This window comes from Silene latifolia, chromosome 8 (genome assembly GCF_048544455.1).
Source record: "Silene latifolia isolate original U9 population chromosome 8, ASM4854445v1, whole genome shotgun sequence".
Classification (NCBI taxonomy): Eukaryota; Viridiplantae; Streptophyta; class Magnoliopsida; order Caryophyllales; family Caryophyllaceae; genus Silene; species Silene latifolia.
In genome coordinates, this window is record NC_133533.1 from 83,959,522 (window position 1) to 83,973,317 (window position 13,796).

A 13,796-nucleotide genomic window follows, 5' to 3' on the forward strand; every position below is an offset into this window, starting at 1 on the left:
CTACTGGTCACTTCGAATTTTGTTCCTCCTATATCGATTTAGTGGAGCAAAATCAGTTTGTTGGTCTACCGGACGAGGATCCTTTGAAGCATATGGAAATTTTCACAGACTACTGCTGTTCCATACCTGTACCAGCTGGGGTGACCCAGGATGAAGTAAAGGGGATAATTTTCTTGTACTCCTTGAAGGATTCTGCGCGAGATTGGTACCGCTACCTTGATAGGGTAGCAGCTGGAGTAACAGATTGGACATCTCTAGCGTTAGCTTTCTACAAAAAATACTTCCCACTTGCAAAGACTGATGCCTTGAGAAGCAAATTACAAATTTCCAGCAAGGACCTGATGAGGAATTTTGTGAAGCATGGGGACGTTTCAAGAGTTTGGTTCGGTCTGTCCCTCACCACGGTTTCCAGCAGTGGTACCTTTGCAACTTATTCTATAATGCTTTATATGATGACTACAAGGTTATCCTGGACGCAACTGCGAATGGTAGGTTCCAAAATAATACCGGTCAGAATAAAGGTTGGAACACTATTGAGGAGATGGCAGTCCATAGAGCCGAGTTTGGAAGTTCGCGTGGAAATTCGCGAAAGAAAAGTGATGAAATGAGTGCCGTTGCGACACTCATAACTTCTATTACAGCTCGTCTCGAGAAGCTCGAGACCTCTGAAGCTTCCAAGGAAAGAGTTGAAATTCCTGTCCATAACTCAGATGAGACTGCAGAATTGAGAGAAATAATCCGAGCTCTTTTGGTTCAAGTCACGAAAATAGAAGAAGCTGGGATTGAATCTGCAAAGAATTTTGTGAAGCAGTTGGAGAATTTAGAGGCTAAGCAAGTCGCCAATTCTTCAAGCAAATGTGAGGGGCCAATTGAAACCATTAATGCCATTAATCTCCGAAGTGGCCTTTCTTATGATGGTCCCGATAAGCCAAGAGAAGACTCGGGAAAGGATGAAAAGAAAAATTTAATTTCTGGTGCGAAAACGAACTTTATTGCCAGTACCAGCGGTCGATCGACCAACAAAAGCAGTCGATCGACCGGAATCCCTAATGAAAAAGTTTCTGACCGGAAACTAATTGAGCCCAGCACATGTGGTCGATCGACCATCAATGTCAGTCGATCGACTGAAGTTCCTGACGAAGGAGTTTCTGACCAGAAACTGTTCATACCCAGTGTAACTGGTCGATCGACCGAACCCAATGGTCGATCGACTGGGTCTCCAGCGCAGGACGCAAATCCGTCAACTAATTTGCATGATTCTATACTTATTAATGATTTGACGGAAGTTTTAAACTTACGGAAGCCGAAGGTTGCTGATCCTACGGCCGATGTTGCGATCCGTATCCGGAGCGTTTAAAGAATACTAAGCTGGAGCGCAAGTTTGGTAAGTTTTTGGAGATGGTCAAGAATCTTGAGGTAACCATTCCTTTCACTGATCTAATTACCCAGGTACCCTCTTACGCTAAATTTATGAAAGACATTTTGAATCGTAAGAGAAATTTTCATGATGATGGTAATGTTGCTTTTGTGGAAGAATGCAATGCTCTTTCGCAAATTAATATACCACCTAAATTAAAGGACCCGTGTAGCTTTTCAATTCCCTGCACTATAGGTAACCACGAAATTGGAAAGGCCCCTTGTGATTTAGGGGCCAGTGTCAATGTCATGCCATATTCCGTTTGCGAAAAGCTAAATATTGGTAGACTTAAGGTGACCGATATTACCCTTCAGATGGCAAATAGATCGACTCAGAGACCTTTAGGAGTCTTAGAGGATGTACCCATTCGAGTGGGTAAGTTTTTTATTCCTGTCGATTTCGTTGTTTTGGACATTGCAGAGGATAGTCAGATACCTATTATTATAGGTAGACCATTTTTACATACAGTTGGGGCTGTAATAGATGTCAAACGCGGAATTATAACCTTAGAGGTAGGGGATGACACCATTGAGTTCAGTCTTGCTCGTAAGGCTACTGAACCTGCTGATGATGATACGTGTTATTCCATTGACATTGTTGACATGGCTGTTAATTATAACTGGAGGGAATCCTTAGCCAAGGATCCCTTAGCTGATCTAACCCGTTTAGATGAGTGTGCAGATAATACAGCGGAGAATGCTGAGGAGCCAGATGTTTTGGTAGCCTCAATGGAGAGCTACGAGCTCACAGAGGAAGAAGATGAGATGATCATAAGCCTGGCCAATGAAAATTTGGTAAACACTTGCTATACCATTGAAGCTGATTCTGCCTATGCTATAGAGGTAAAGGTGCCAGAGCGTAAGCCACTTCCCCCTAATCTTAGTATGTTTTTCTAGATGATACGGAGCAGTACCCAGCTATTGTTAGTGCTAAGCTTAATAATGACCAGCTTTCTGCTTTGATGTGTGTGCTTAAGAAAAACAGGAAGGCTTTAGGTTACTTTTTGGATGATATTAAGGGCATCAGCCCTAATATTTGTATGCACAGGATAGAGCTGGAGGAAGGCCAAAAGCCTTACGGACAGGTCAACGCAAGTTAAACCCGAAGATGCAGGAAGTTGTTATGGCTGAGGTGATGAAACTACTCGATGCAGGTATTATTTATACAGTTGGCAACTCCAAGTGGGTTAGCCCAGTTCAGGTAGTTCCGAAGAAAGGATGGACTACCGTGGTTAAAAATGAGAAAAATGAATTAATACCAACACGAGTTGTGACAGGGTGGCGGATGTGCATTGATTATAGATAGTTGAATGCCGCCACCAAGAAAGACCATTTCCCCCTCCCTTTTGTTGACCAAATGAATGAAAGACTTGCTTCTAACAAATTTTTCTGTTTTCTAGACGGATATTCAGGGTTCTTTCAGATCCCTATTCATCCGGATGATCAGAGTAAGACCACTTTTACCTGTCCACAGGGTGTTTTTGCATACCGCAGAATGCCCTTCGGATTGTGTAACGCCCCAACTACCTTTCAGAGGTGCATGATGGGGATGTTTTCTGATTATATAGAGAACATTATGGAGGTATTTATGGATGATTTCTCAGTTTATGGTAATGACTTTGATCGTTGTTTAGCTAATCTTGATAAAGTCATGCAGCGTTGTATTGATGTTAATCTTGTTTTAAACTGGGAAAAATGTCAGTTCATGGTCAATGAGGGAGTTGTGTTAGGGCATCTGATTTCTGATAAGGGTATACATGTTGATAAGGCAAAAGTGCAGGTGATTGAGCAATTGCCTCCTCCCGTGAATGTTAAAGGAGTGAGGAGTTTCCTTGGTCACGCTGGTTTTTATCGGCGTTTCATTAAGGATTTTTCAAAAATTGCTAAACCACTTACACAATTGCTCCTTAAGGATGTTGTCTTTGAGTTTACTGATGAGTGCCTTTTAGCTTTTAACAGGTTGAAGGAGGCTCTAGTTTCTGCGCCAATCATTCAGCCGCCTGATTTGGACCTCCCCTTCGAGATTATGTGTGATGCCAGCGATTATGCGATTGGTGCAGTTTTGGGACAGTGGAAGAATAAAGTTTTGAATGCCATATATTATGCGAGCCGAACTCTGGATGAGGCTCAAGTCAACTATTACACCACTGAGAAGGAGTTTCTAGCTGTAGTTTTTGCCTTAGATAAATTTCGGTCTTATTTGTTAGGTTCTAAGGTTGTTGTTTATAATGACCATGCAGCGCTGAAGACACTCTTTCTTAAGAAGGATGCGAAGCCGAGGCTTTTGAGGTGGATACTCCTTTTGCAGGAGTTTGATTTGGAGATCAAAGATAAGAAAGGTGCAGAGAATGTGGTGGCTGACCATCTATCTCGTCTGCAGCTGACAGAAAGGGAGGATTCGTTACCCATTAATGATTCTTTTCCTGATGAGAGTCTGTTAGGTATTACTAATTCGGGGTCTTATCCATCTCCGTGGTTTGCTGATTATGCTAATTTTGCTGTGACAGGAAAGATACCACCCGAGCTTTCATGGCAGCAGAAGAAACGGTTCGCTTATGATGCTAGACAGTACTTTTGGGATGACCCTTATGTTTTCAAGGAATGCGCAGACGGTCTTATCCGGAGATGTGTGCCTCAATGGGAGGTTAAGGATATCCTAGAAGCTTGCCACTCTTCTCCCTATGGTGGTCACCATGGTCCGTCCTGGACTGTGGCTAAGGTACTCCAATCTGGTTTCTATTGGCCAACTTTGCATGCAGATAGTCGCAATTTTGTTGCTGAGGGCGATGCTTGTCAATGATCGAAGAATATTTCCAAGAGACATGAGATGCCACAGGTAGGCATTTTAGAGGTTGAGATTTTTGATGTCTGGGGCATTGATTATCAAGGACCTTTTCCGAGCAGTCAAGGTAATAAATATATCCTCGTAGCTGTAGATTATGTGTCCAAATGGGTAGAAGATATCGCTACTCCCCACTGCGATGCAAAACCCGTGATTAAGCTATTTAAAAAGATTATTTTCCCTCATTTTGGTGTCCCTAGGGTTGTCATTAGCGATGGTGGAATGCATTTTAAAGAGAAACAACTTAGTGCTTTATTAACTAAATTCGGTGTCCAACATCGTAGAGGGTTGGGGTATCATCCCCAAACTAGTGGTCAGGTTGAGATTTCTAACCGAGAATTGAAAGAAGTTTTAGCTAAAGTTGTTTCTAAATCACGGAAAGATTGGAGTCTTAAGTTAGATGATGTCTTATGGGCTTATAGGACCGCGTTTAAAACGCCAATTGGGATGTCACCATTTCGATTGATTTATGGTAAGACATGTCATTTACCTGTTAAGTTGGAGCGTAAGTCTTGGTGGGCTATATGTGATTTTAATTTGGATCCTAACCTCTCTCGTGAGAAACGTATGACACAGCTGAATGAGCTGGAGGAATTTAGGCTGCTGGCCTATGATAATGCTAGGATCTACAAAGAGAAAACGAAGCGCTGGCACGACAAGAGAATCATTAAGCGCGAGTTCTATATTGGCGATAAGGTACTTCTTTTCAATGCTCGTATCCGTTTATTTCCTGGCAAGCTGAAATTCAGGTGGACTGGCCCTTATACGGTCACAGCAGTTACAAAATTTGGATCAGTTGAATTGGAGACCTCATCTAGAGACCGATTCAAAGTGAACGGTCAATACGTAAAACACTATCACGGTGCAGAAGAATTTGTTGGGCAGGTCGAAGTACTGTACTTTGACCCAATTTTAGAAGCTGCAGATTGAGGTAAGAAGGTCGTGCGAGACCTCTTAAACCAGCGTTAACCGGGAGGCAACCCGGCTTTTACATTTTTTTGTAATTAGGAACTTTACAGTTTTATTTCATTTGATTTGCATTAGGAACTTTAGTTTTTTTTCATTTTAATTAGCAATTTCTTGGCTTGGAAAACATGCGCCTTTGAGAATTTTTGCAGGTAATTAATTTATGCAAAGCGCGTAGGATGATCTACTAGATGTCGATGAGAGAAAGACGGGAAAGTGAATTGGAAAAATAATTTTTTTGACGTTTTTTAGATTAATTGCCAGCACGAGCAGTCGATCGGCCAAGTTCACCAGTCGATCGACTGCAGAGAAAAAGGCAGAAGCTGTTTTAGGGGAAGACTGGTCGATCGACTGGGTCAGATGGTCGATCGACCAACGCGCGAAATCAGATGGTGACTTAATAGGGAAGTTCTATTTCTTCCCTTATTCATTCATTCATTCATTCATTTTCACTTAATCAAAAAATAGGAAAACCCTTTGTTCCTCCCCTTTCTTGCGATTTTCCCTGTCAATCCCCCTTTATTCTCGAATTTCCTTGCTCAAATTCTTGAGTTCTCATCAAAGGTATGTCTCTAATCCCCTTTTAATCCTTTATATTCGATTCTCGCTGAATTTCTATGCCCTTATTTCGAGCGATGTTACCTTTTGATCGAAAAATCGATTTGGGGAAAATCGATTTCAGGCCAATTTCTTTCGATTTTTGTGGTTTAATTGCATTTGCTATCCTATTCCCTTGATTTTCCAGCCGTCTTAGCACTAGGAGATGCTTAAATCCGTTTTCCCCAAATTTTCGAAACCCTAATTTCGTTTTCAATTTCTAATTTTGTTTAGGGTTTATGGATTTTCATTGTTCAAATTATGGGAAGCTAGTTGTTAATTTGTCAATTTTGTAGGAAGCAACAATGACAAAAGGAAAGCAGACGATGTTCGAAGGGCAGTCCAGTTAGAGAGCAGCTAAACGGCCGCGGGGTCCGCCGTTAATGATCGAGGATACTACAGATAGTCTACCTAACTATCCGCAGGTTACTTTCTCTACTTCTACTCAGCGTGCTAAATTCATTAACATGGTCGAAAAAATGAAAGTTCAGGCCACTCGTTTTCTTCATAGGCCAACTTTAGAAAAACTAAGGTGTCTTGAATCTGTCGTGTCTTTGCTAAATGGGACAGGGATGTCGGACTGGTGGACATGGCTGAGTTCACCTACTACACTCTTACCCTTGAGTTTTTCTCGTCTTTTGCTTTTGACCAGGCTTCTTTTGAAGCCAATAGGAGTAGCCCTTGCATTTCTTTTCTACTGCTTCAATGTCACCTACTCCTTGACATTAGGCGATTTTGCTGGTTATTTGGGTCTTTATTTCGAGGGTAACACCTCGGAAACTTCGATGTGCACGGGGTAATGTGGTCGTGTATCTCTCGATCGAACGGCCCTAAGAGGACGGGCACTTCCGTCCACTTACCCCCTTTTCGTTATTTTTTCCGGCTGATGGGTAATACCATTTTCGGCCGCAAGGAGTCAAATAATGTGAATACCATTGAATTGTCTATCTTGGCGGGCTATTGAACATTGAAAGTCGGGTAGCCCGTATTTATAACATAGCTTATTTGACTGCCTCTCACTTTCACACTATAAGTGAGGGCGCTTTGGCCACTATTGTTTGTGGTGGGTTGGTGATGCGTATCGCCAAGCGTCTAGTTCTTCTTTTCCCTCGAGAGGAGGCCCCTCTTGATCTTGACGCACGCTTCATGGACCTTGCCTACGCCAGGTCTGTGAAGTGGGTCGATAGTCGGAGTCGGTGGAAGATAGACTCTTTCATCTACGACCGCATCCCTATCCTTGGCCTCCCTCCTATCTTGCCCTTTACTACTGTTTTGGGGGCAGCTCGCCCGCCCTTGCCTAGCTACAGGCTCCCTATTGGGGCGGGCACCGCTACTGCTAGCACCTCGAGGCGCTCTCGTGCCTCTTCTTCACATGCCCCCTCCTCCTCCACTCCTGCTCCCACGGGTTTCCCGGCCACTTTTCGTCCCCCTACACCTATGGTCATCCCTGCGGTCATGGACCAAAGGGCGGTTTCACGTGTGTTGGGTGACTTGTGCAGGAGTTTTGATCAGCACAGATTAGACACGGCTCTGGCCCTGTACCTTGTTTACGAGGAGTACGCTCTGACAGGGATGCTCTCACGAGGTCCCTGGAGTCACCCGTCCTTCTTTGTTCCCCCGGTGGGCGGATACCCTCCGCCTGCTACGAGGTCTACTCCCACGACTACTACTGCCGCTGCTGTTGAGGCGGAAGAGGAGGACGACTCGGAGTCCGAGGTGGAGAGTGGTTCTGTGTATGATGGTGGGGACTAGACGCATTCTGACCTCCCCCGTTTTTGGCTGGTTTGGGGAGGTCGTATTTTGTGAGTTTCCTATACTTTTTTGTTAGTTTCCTTTTCTTTTGTTGTTACTTATATTCTTCCCATTATTGCTGTTGATGCTGGTGATTTGTTGCTGAGCACAATGGGGGCATTGTGCGTTTTGGTTTGGGGAGGGTATTTGCATATGTCTAATGCATCTGCATTTGTTTTTTATTGCATTTCAGCTTGCATTTGTTTTTCAATTCAAAAAAAAAAAAAAAAAAAAAAGAGTACAAAAAAAAATCGGAAAAACCACCAAAAATTCAAAAAAAATCACGTTTACTTTCGCATTTAGGTCGAGTCGGAACGGAAGGTTTTCAATGATGAGTTTGCATTACATATTGTCTCATTGCCCTTTCCTTGCACTTTGAACATTTCCAAGTATGTCACTTGCATAGTCTACGAGTTTTTGTTGGAATTTTGCTAAACGAATAGACTTGACTCAATATTGGCAAGCTACTTAAATTTCTAAGGATAGAGCTTAATAAATCGGTGACATTCATGACCGATTTCATGTAGGAATGAGAGTAGTTTCTCCTTATAAGTCATGTCACATTAATTTGCATAAGCATGAGTCTAGTCTACTTGATACCTGTATGCATTCGGGTCCATGGTTTGTTGACACATGTGGTAGAGGTTCCCCTTCTCATTTTACCCACAAAACCTCACAAAGCCAAATTTGTCCTTTTGTCCCATTCAGCTACATACTAAATTTAGCCACCCTAGCCGAGCTAGTAAAGGTAGTAAGTCGGGAATGTTGTCTTGTGATTTGGCTTTTATTATCTTGTTGGATGTTTTGTTGGGAAATGAAGGGAGGTTATGATTTGAAAAAGAATGAAGTGAAAAAAAAAAAAGAGAACTGAACTGGCAGAGAGTAGCAGGCCAGCAGGGGTGGTCGATCGACTGGGTTTGATGGTCGATCGACTGCCCGTCCAAAATTTCAAAAAAAAAAAAGAAAAAAAAAAGGTCAGGAAAGAAAAGAAAGAAAATGAAAAAAGAGAGGGAGATCACATGTTCAAAACAATTTTCGGATGGTGATTTCTTAATTCCCATGTGCTATTCATCTTATTTGGGGAATTATATTTTATTGGAGAATTGCGAGTTCTATGCTCATGATATTTGAGCATTGGTTTTATTTTTGGTAAGTGGAAGTAAGAAGTGGATTTGCTTATAATTTGGTTTAGTGGTTATTAGCTCGGCTTAACCCCTCTTTCCCAAATTCATTTTAGCCTCTTTTTACCTCTAGCCTCACAATCCCAAATCGCCTCGGCATGTGTCATGATCATTAAATGGTTGGAATGCATATGCACGGTTGTAGAGACTTTATTCATGTTAGATTGCAGGCATGTTCTTATGGGTCGTAGATAGGTGAGGGTCTTATTTCTATCACTCTTCTGTCTTGCACAATACATCTTACCTTGTACTTAAATGAGCGAATGAGTGACCCGTGAGAGTCTGATATATACGAGTCTTACAAGGTCGAATGTTTAGCGAATTCTTTAACATGGTTAACTCGTTTGCATTTGACAAAATACTTGGATGTTAATAGTTGCATTAAATTGGTTGGGTATGATGGTTTGTATTAGCTCTGAGCATGAAATCCCTTCCATTAGAAGTTTTGAGTCAGGTCATAGTGCTTGCTTGGGGACAAGCAAGGTTTGGTTTGGGGAGATTTGATACGTGCGTATTCTATACACTTTATTTGCAGTTTTGGCACGTATTTCTATGCTTATTTGTTAGCTTAAAGCTACTATTTCTCCCGAAATGGTTTACTTCGGAATTTCTATGATTTATTGTAGGAAAGAGTGGAAGTAAGCTAAATCAAGCTTAAATCGTCCTCCGGAAGCAACTTTATGGAAACTTGGAAGATGGGAGTTTGGACTTGTTCACTTCGGGATGCGTGCATGGAGTGAAGAGCCTATTTGGAAGAGAAAAGAAGCTACTGCACAGCGTATCTGGTCGATAGACCAGCACCTCCAGTCGATCGACCGTGGAATATCAGCAGAAGAGACTACACTGTACTGGCTGGTCGATCGACCATGACACTTAGTCGATCGACCAGGCTGCGAGGTTGATGTTTATTTTATGCTTTAGACTTTTGAAAGCCCAATGGTAATTAACTTTCGGGTAGAACGTTTATGAGTAGTACGCAGCAATAATTTAGGTTATGCAGAACTGGAGTTTAGATCTAGTTTTGGAGACAAGAAAGTTAGACTACGGATTTCAATTAAATTGCCTTTGTTCATCAATTCTTAGTAAGCTTTAATGCAATTTCCATGTTCTTTTATTTCTAATCAATTTAATTCTTGTTGTTATTAGTTTTATTCAAGAAATCCAGTTTTAATCTTTTGTCTTAAATTCAATTTCAATTATGTCAATCTTATTCTTTGCCTTCAATTTTGCAATTGTTATAGTTTTAATCATGCATAGCTAATATTCTTGATTGGGAACGAGGTGAGCCATGGCGTAAATTAGGGTCAATTTTATTAGTATGATTTTCTTCCATATCGATCTTGTTTCCTTTTGATAAACCCATCTTGCTAGATTGAAAAATTAGTAGGTTAGGTTATCATTAGATTTGGAATTTCCTTTGAGCGAAAGTTTTGAGAAATTCTAGGGAATTAGAAGACCGAAAGGTTAATTTTGAACATTGATCGAAAGGCTTGCTCATATTTCCTGAGACCGTATAACAGGACCTCTACTACCTTTTTTACCTGACCTTAGCCATGGTGAACCGAAGTTCCTGATCTTCTTTTCATCTTGTTTGAGAAATTTCTTATTTTAGCAATTAGTCACTAGAATCAAACAAATTCAAACCCCCCATTTAATCGTTACTCTTATAGACTGAAAATAGCAAATAGAATTGATCTTGTCTCTCTGTGGTTCGACCCTTACTATCACTAGCTATAGTTTTAGTTCGGATTTATAAATTTAATTTTGATACAAAACGACGGTATCATTAATCCTTAAATCAAATCTTATTTAATCACATTACAATAAGATACAAAATTCAACTCATACATATAAGAGATTAATTAATCTGTATCACATACAATTAGTTAATTATTTATTTGGGTCCCATCTTATAGGTGTGACCTTAAGGGATCAACTGATCACCACCGTCAATACGACAGTAACGTCAAACTCTAGTCAGCCAATCGTTACTGATTAATGTTGATCAGTTGACTATATAATTTATCATCCCTTACATATTCTTAATTTGGGATTTAAACCTGTGACCGCACTATTGTTGAGGACACATACTCCAACAATCTTCCACTTGTCCGAGATAAGTGTGCGTCACCAATTCTCTTGTCCTATTACAATCTCCCACTCAATGCAAGGTGTCTTGCAAGTCGTACTTACATTTGATCATATCTTGAGTGGTTTCCTCGATCTGGAGAGTAATTGTCTGACCGGAATTATCTACCGTAGATACCTTCCAAGCGTGGCCACGCATTTTCAGTTCACTACTCTTCGAGTGGCCCTGAGATTTCAAACAACTCTGACAAGGGAGTTGACAATTCCTATCGCACTATTCCCTTCGTATAGCCACAGTTCATCATGACCCAAAATATACTCATTTAACTTCAGTTACGACAGTCGTAGAGTATAAATCAAAGCCAATCAGAAACTTGTGCCAACTTGGGCGTATAGTCTCTAGTCAAAATAATCGACTCATAAGAACACTATAATAGCTCTTGCCACGACCAGGATTTATGAATTTCCAGAACTCTATAAGCGGTCACTGCCCGACAGAGTGTCTCATACAGTCTGTCTATGTGATCGACTAGTCATCCCATATGACCCTATGGCACTTGAACTTGCCATCAATCGCATCACACTCTGTCACTTCGAGACGTCACCTCCTATAAGTAACCAGGGGCGCATACTATGTAATGCGTGTATAATATATGATGTTTTGCACCTCATTTCACACGCATTTCAGAGCTCAATTGAGTAGTTTATGCTACTATTTCCCTTGTTTCGTGTATTTCTTCCTTTTCGTGTGATTTTTGTAGGAATGTGAAGAATTCAGTGGAAAATGGACCAAATCTGTCCCGGAGCGCTTAGCTTAGGATTGGACATAAGGAGAATGCTTGAGGAACAAACTTGGCACGCATTTCGGAGCTTGAAAGACAAATTTGGAAGGAAATTATCAGCTACATCAGTCGACCGACCGTGCCCTATGGCCGGTCGACCGCATAAGTAACAGCGCCAGATTCAGAACATGAACAGTAGCATTGCTGAGCCCGATAGTTGGTCGGTTGACCGTAGCATGTGGTCGGTCGACCACCATAGCTGTTAGACGGAAATTAAAAGACTAGTAAAAGCACATTGTAATTAAGTTTTTAGATATAGGTTACGTGAAACTCTATATAACGTAACGTCATATCCTGTATTCATCATTCAGTTCCTATTAGGTTATCATTAGCTTACAATTAATTATTCAAGACGTTAGATTGTTCTTCATACTTTATTTCTCAATAAAGCTTTGGTTCAGATCTTCTTCTGCTTTGCTATTTCGGTATTATTCCCTTTTAATTTACAGTTCACTTTATTTGCCTTTTAGTTTAGAATTGCTAGTGTAGATATCCCGAAACCGTCATTAACGTTTTATGCAATTTAATTGTTCTTCTAGTTTAATTATGAATTCTATTCCTTTAATCGCGAATTTCATTGTTGTTATTATCGTTATTATGTCTAGCTAAACCACCATTGCTAGGATGTAGGCGAGCTATTAGCGTAGATGGCATTAGAATAGGTTACCCTCGGATTAGGGCTTGGTCGACCGACTGACTTATCTGGTCGGTCGACTGAGTCGGTTGGTCGATCGACTGGGGTAGCTGGTCGATCGACCACCTTCGTGTCTAATTTGCTTCGTTTGAATAGTTAAGTGCAATATCAATCAATGAGACCTAGTAGAGACTTGTTAGATGCTTAGTTTTGACCAACCCGTAGATCGAAAGATAGGGAAGGACTTAGATTAACGAATTAAGACGGCTAAATTGCTGAGATCGTAAGATAATGTAATTTAGGCATTAGGATCACTAGTCAAGAACTAAAGTTAGTATTAGTGACATCTAGGGACTAATAGCATAGACCGAGAGGGGCTATTAGTTGACTTGGACCGAGAGGACTTGTCATACCCATCACCCACGACTGTATTTCGAGATTTACCTAGACTTTTGTGCCATCGTAGCTATAGTGACCCGATCATCCTAGCTCCTTTCTATTATTTGTTTACATCATCTTATTATTTGCTTGTTTTTATTTGCTTATTTATTTCATTTGCATTAAGATTTAGACAAAATCCAAACCCCCTCAAATTGCTACCCTAAGATTAGAATATTAAACAATAGAAACTCCCCCGCCTCTCTGTGGTTCGACCCTGTTACCACTAACTTCTGTTAGTTTTAATAGGTATTATAAATATTATTTTTGGTTCACATAATGACAGGCATCAAATTTTGGCGCCGTTGCCAGGGAGGCAGCGCTAGTTTTTATTGTTTTATTATTTTAGTCTTTTTCTTAGTTTAAGGAGCTTTTGTTCCTTAAACTTTTCTCATTGTTTTTGTGTAGTTTTATCTTATGCGCAAGTCTCAACAAGGTGAATTATTTCCCCTTGATCTCGAGCTTGAGAGGACTTTGCGCGTGATGAGGAGATTATTTCAAGAACAACAGTCAGAGGAAGAGCCTGGTTCTCATTCTAGTTTTTACGAGAACGAATTATTTGAGGAGAACCCACCACCATCTCCAGTTTCTTCAACCGATACCGTTACCTCACCAGATTTTCTAGAGATGGCCGAAGAAGCTAGTATAGCCAGTTACTCCGAGCCAACAGCTGAGAATCTCATAAGGGATTCGTATTACCAGGGACGGATAGAAAATTCGAGCCAAAACCGTCTTATATTAACTTGGTTGAGAGAAACCAATTTGGGGGAGCTGCAAATGAAGATGCAGCTAAACATATGGAGACATTCATTGAGTACTACTGCTCCATACCCCCACCAGTGTGACCCGGACCGGTAAAGGAGACGATGTTTATATTCTCACTCCGTGATGCTGCTAGGGAGTGGTACCGAGACCTGGACCGAGCTGCTAATGGGATTACCGATTGGAATTCGCTGGCCCTAGCATTCTACAAGAAATATTTCTCTACCTTGAAGACCAAT

At 41.1% G+C, this 13,796-nt stretch overlaps 1 non-coding gene across 1 annotated transcript; it reads right to left on the reverse strand.

The window, feature by feature from the left end:
- Window positions 1–301: 301 nt before the first annotated feature.
- Window positions 302–408, reverse strand: LOC141597892 (small nucleolar RNA R71). Its single transcript, XR_012523103.1, has one exon. It is a non-coding gene; the product is annotated as a small nucleolar RNA R71 (small nucleolar RNA).
- Between the last annotated feature and the right edge of the window lie 13,388 nt (window positions 409–13,796).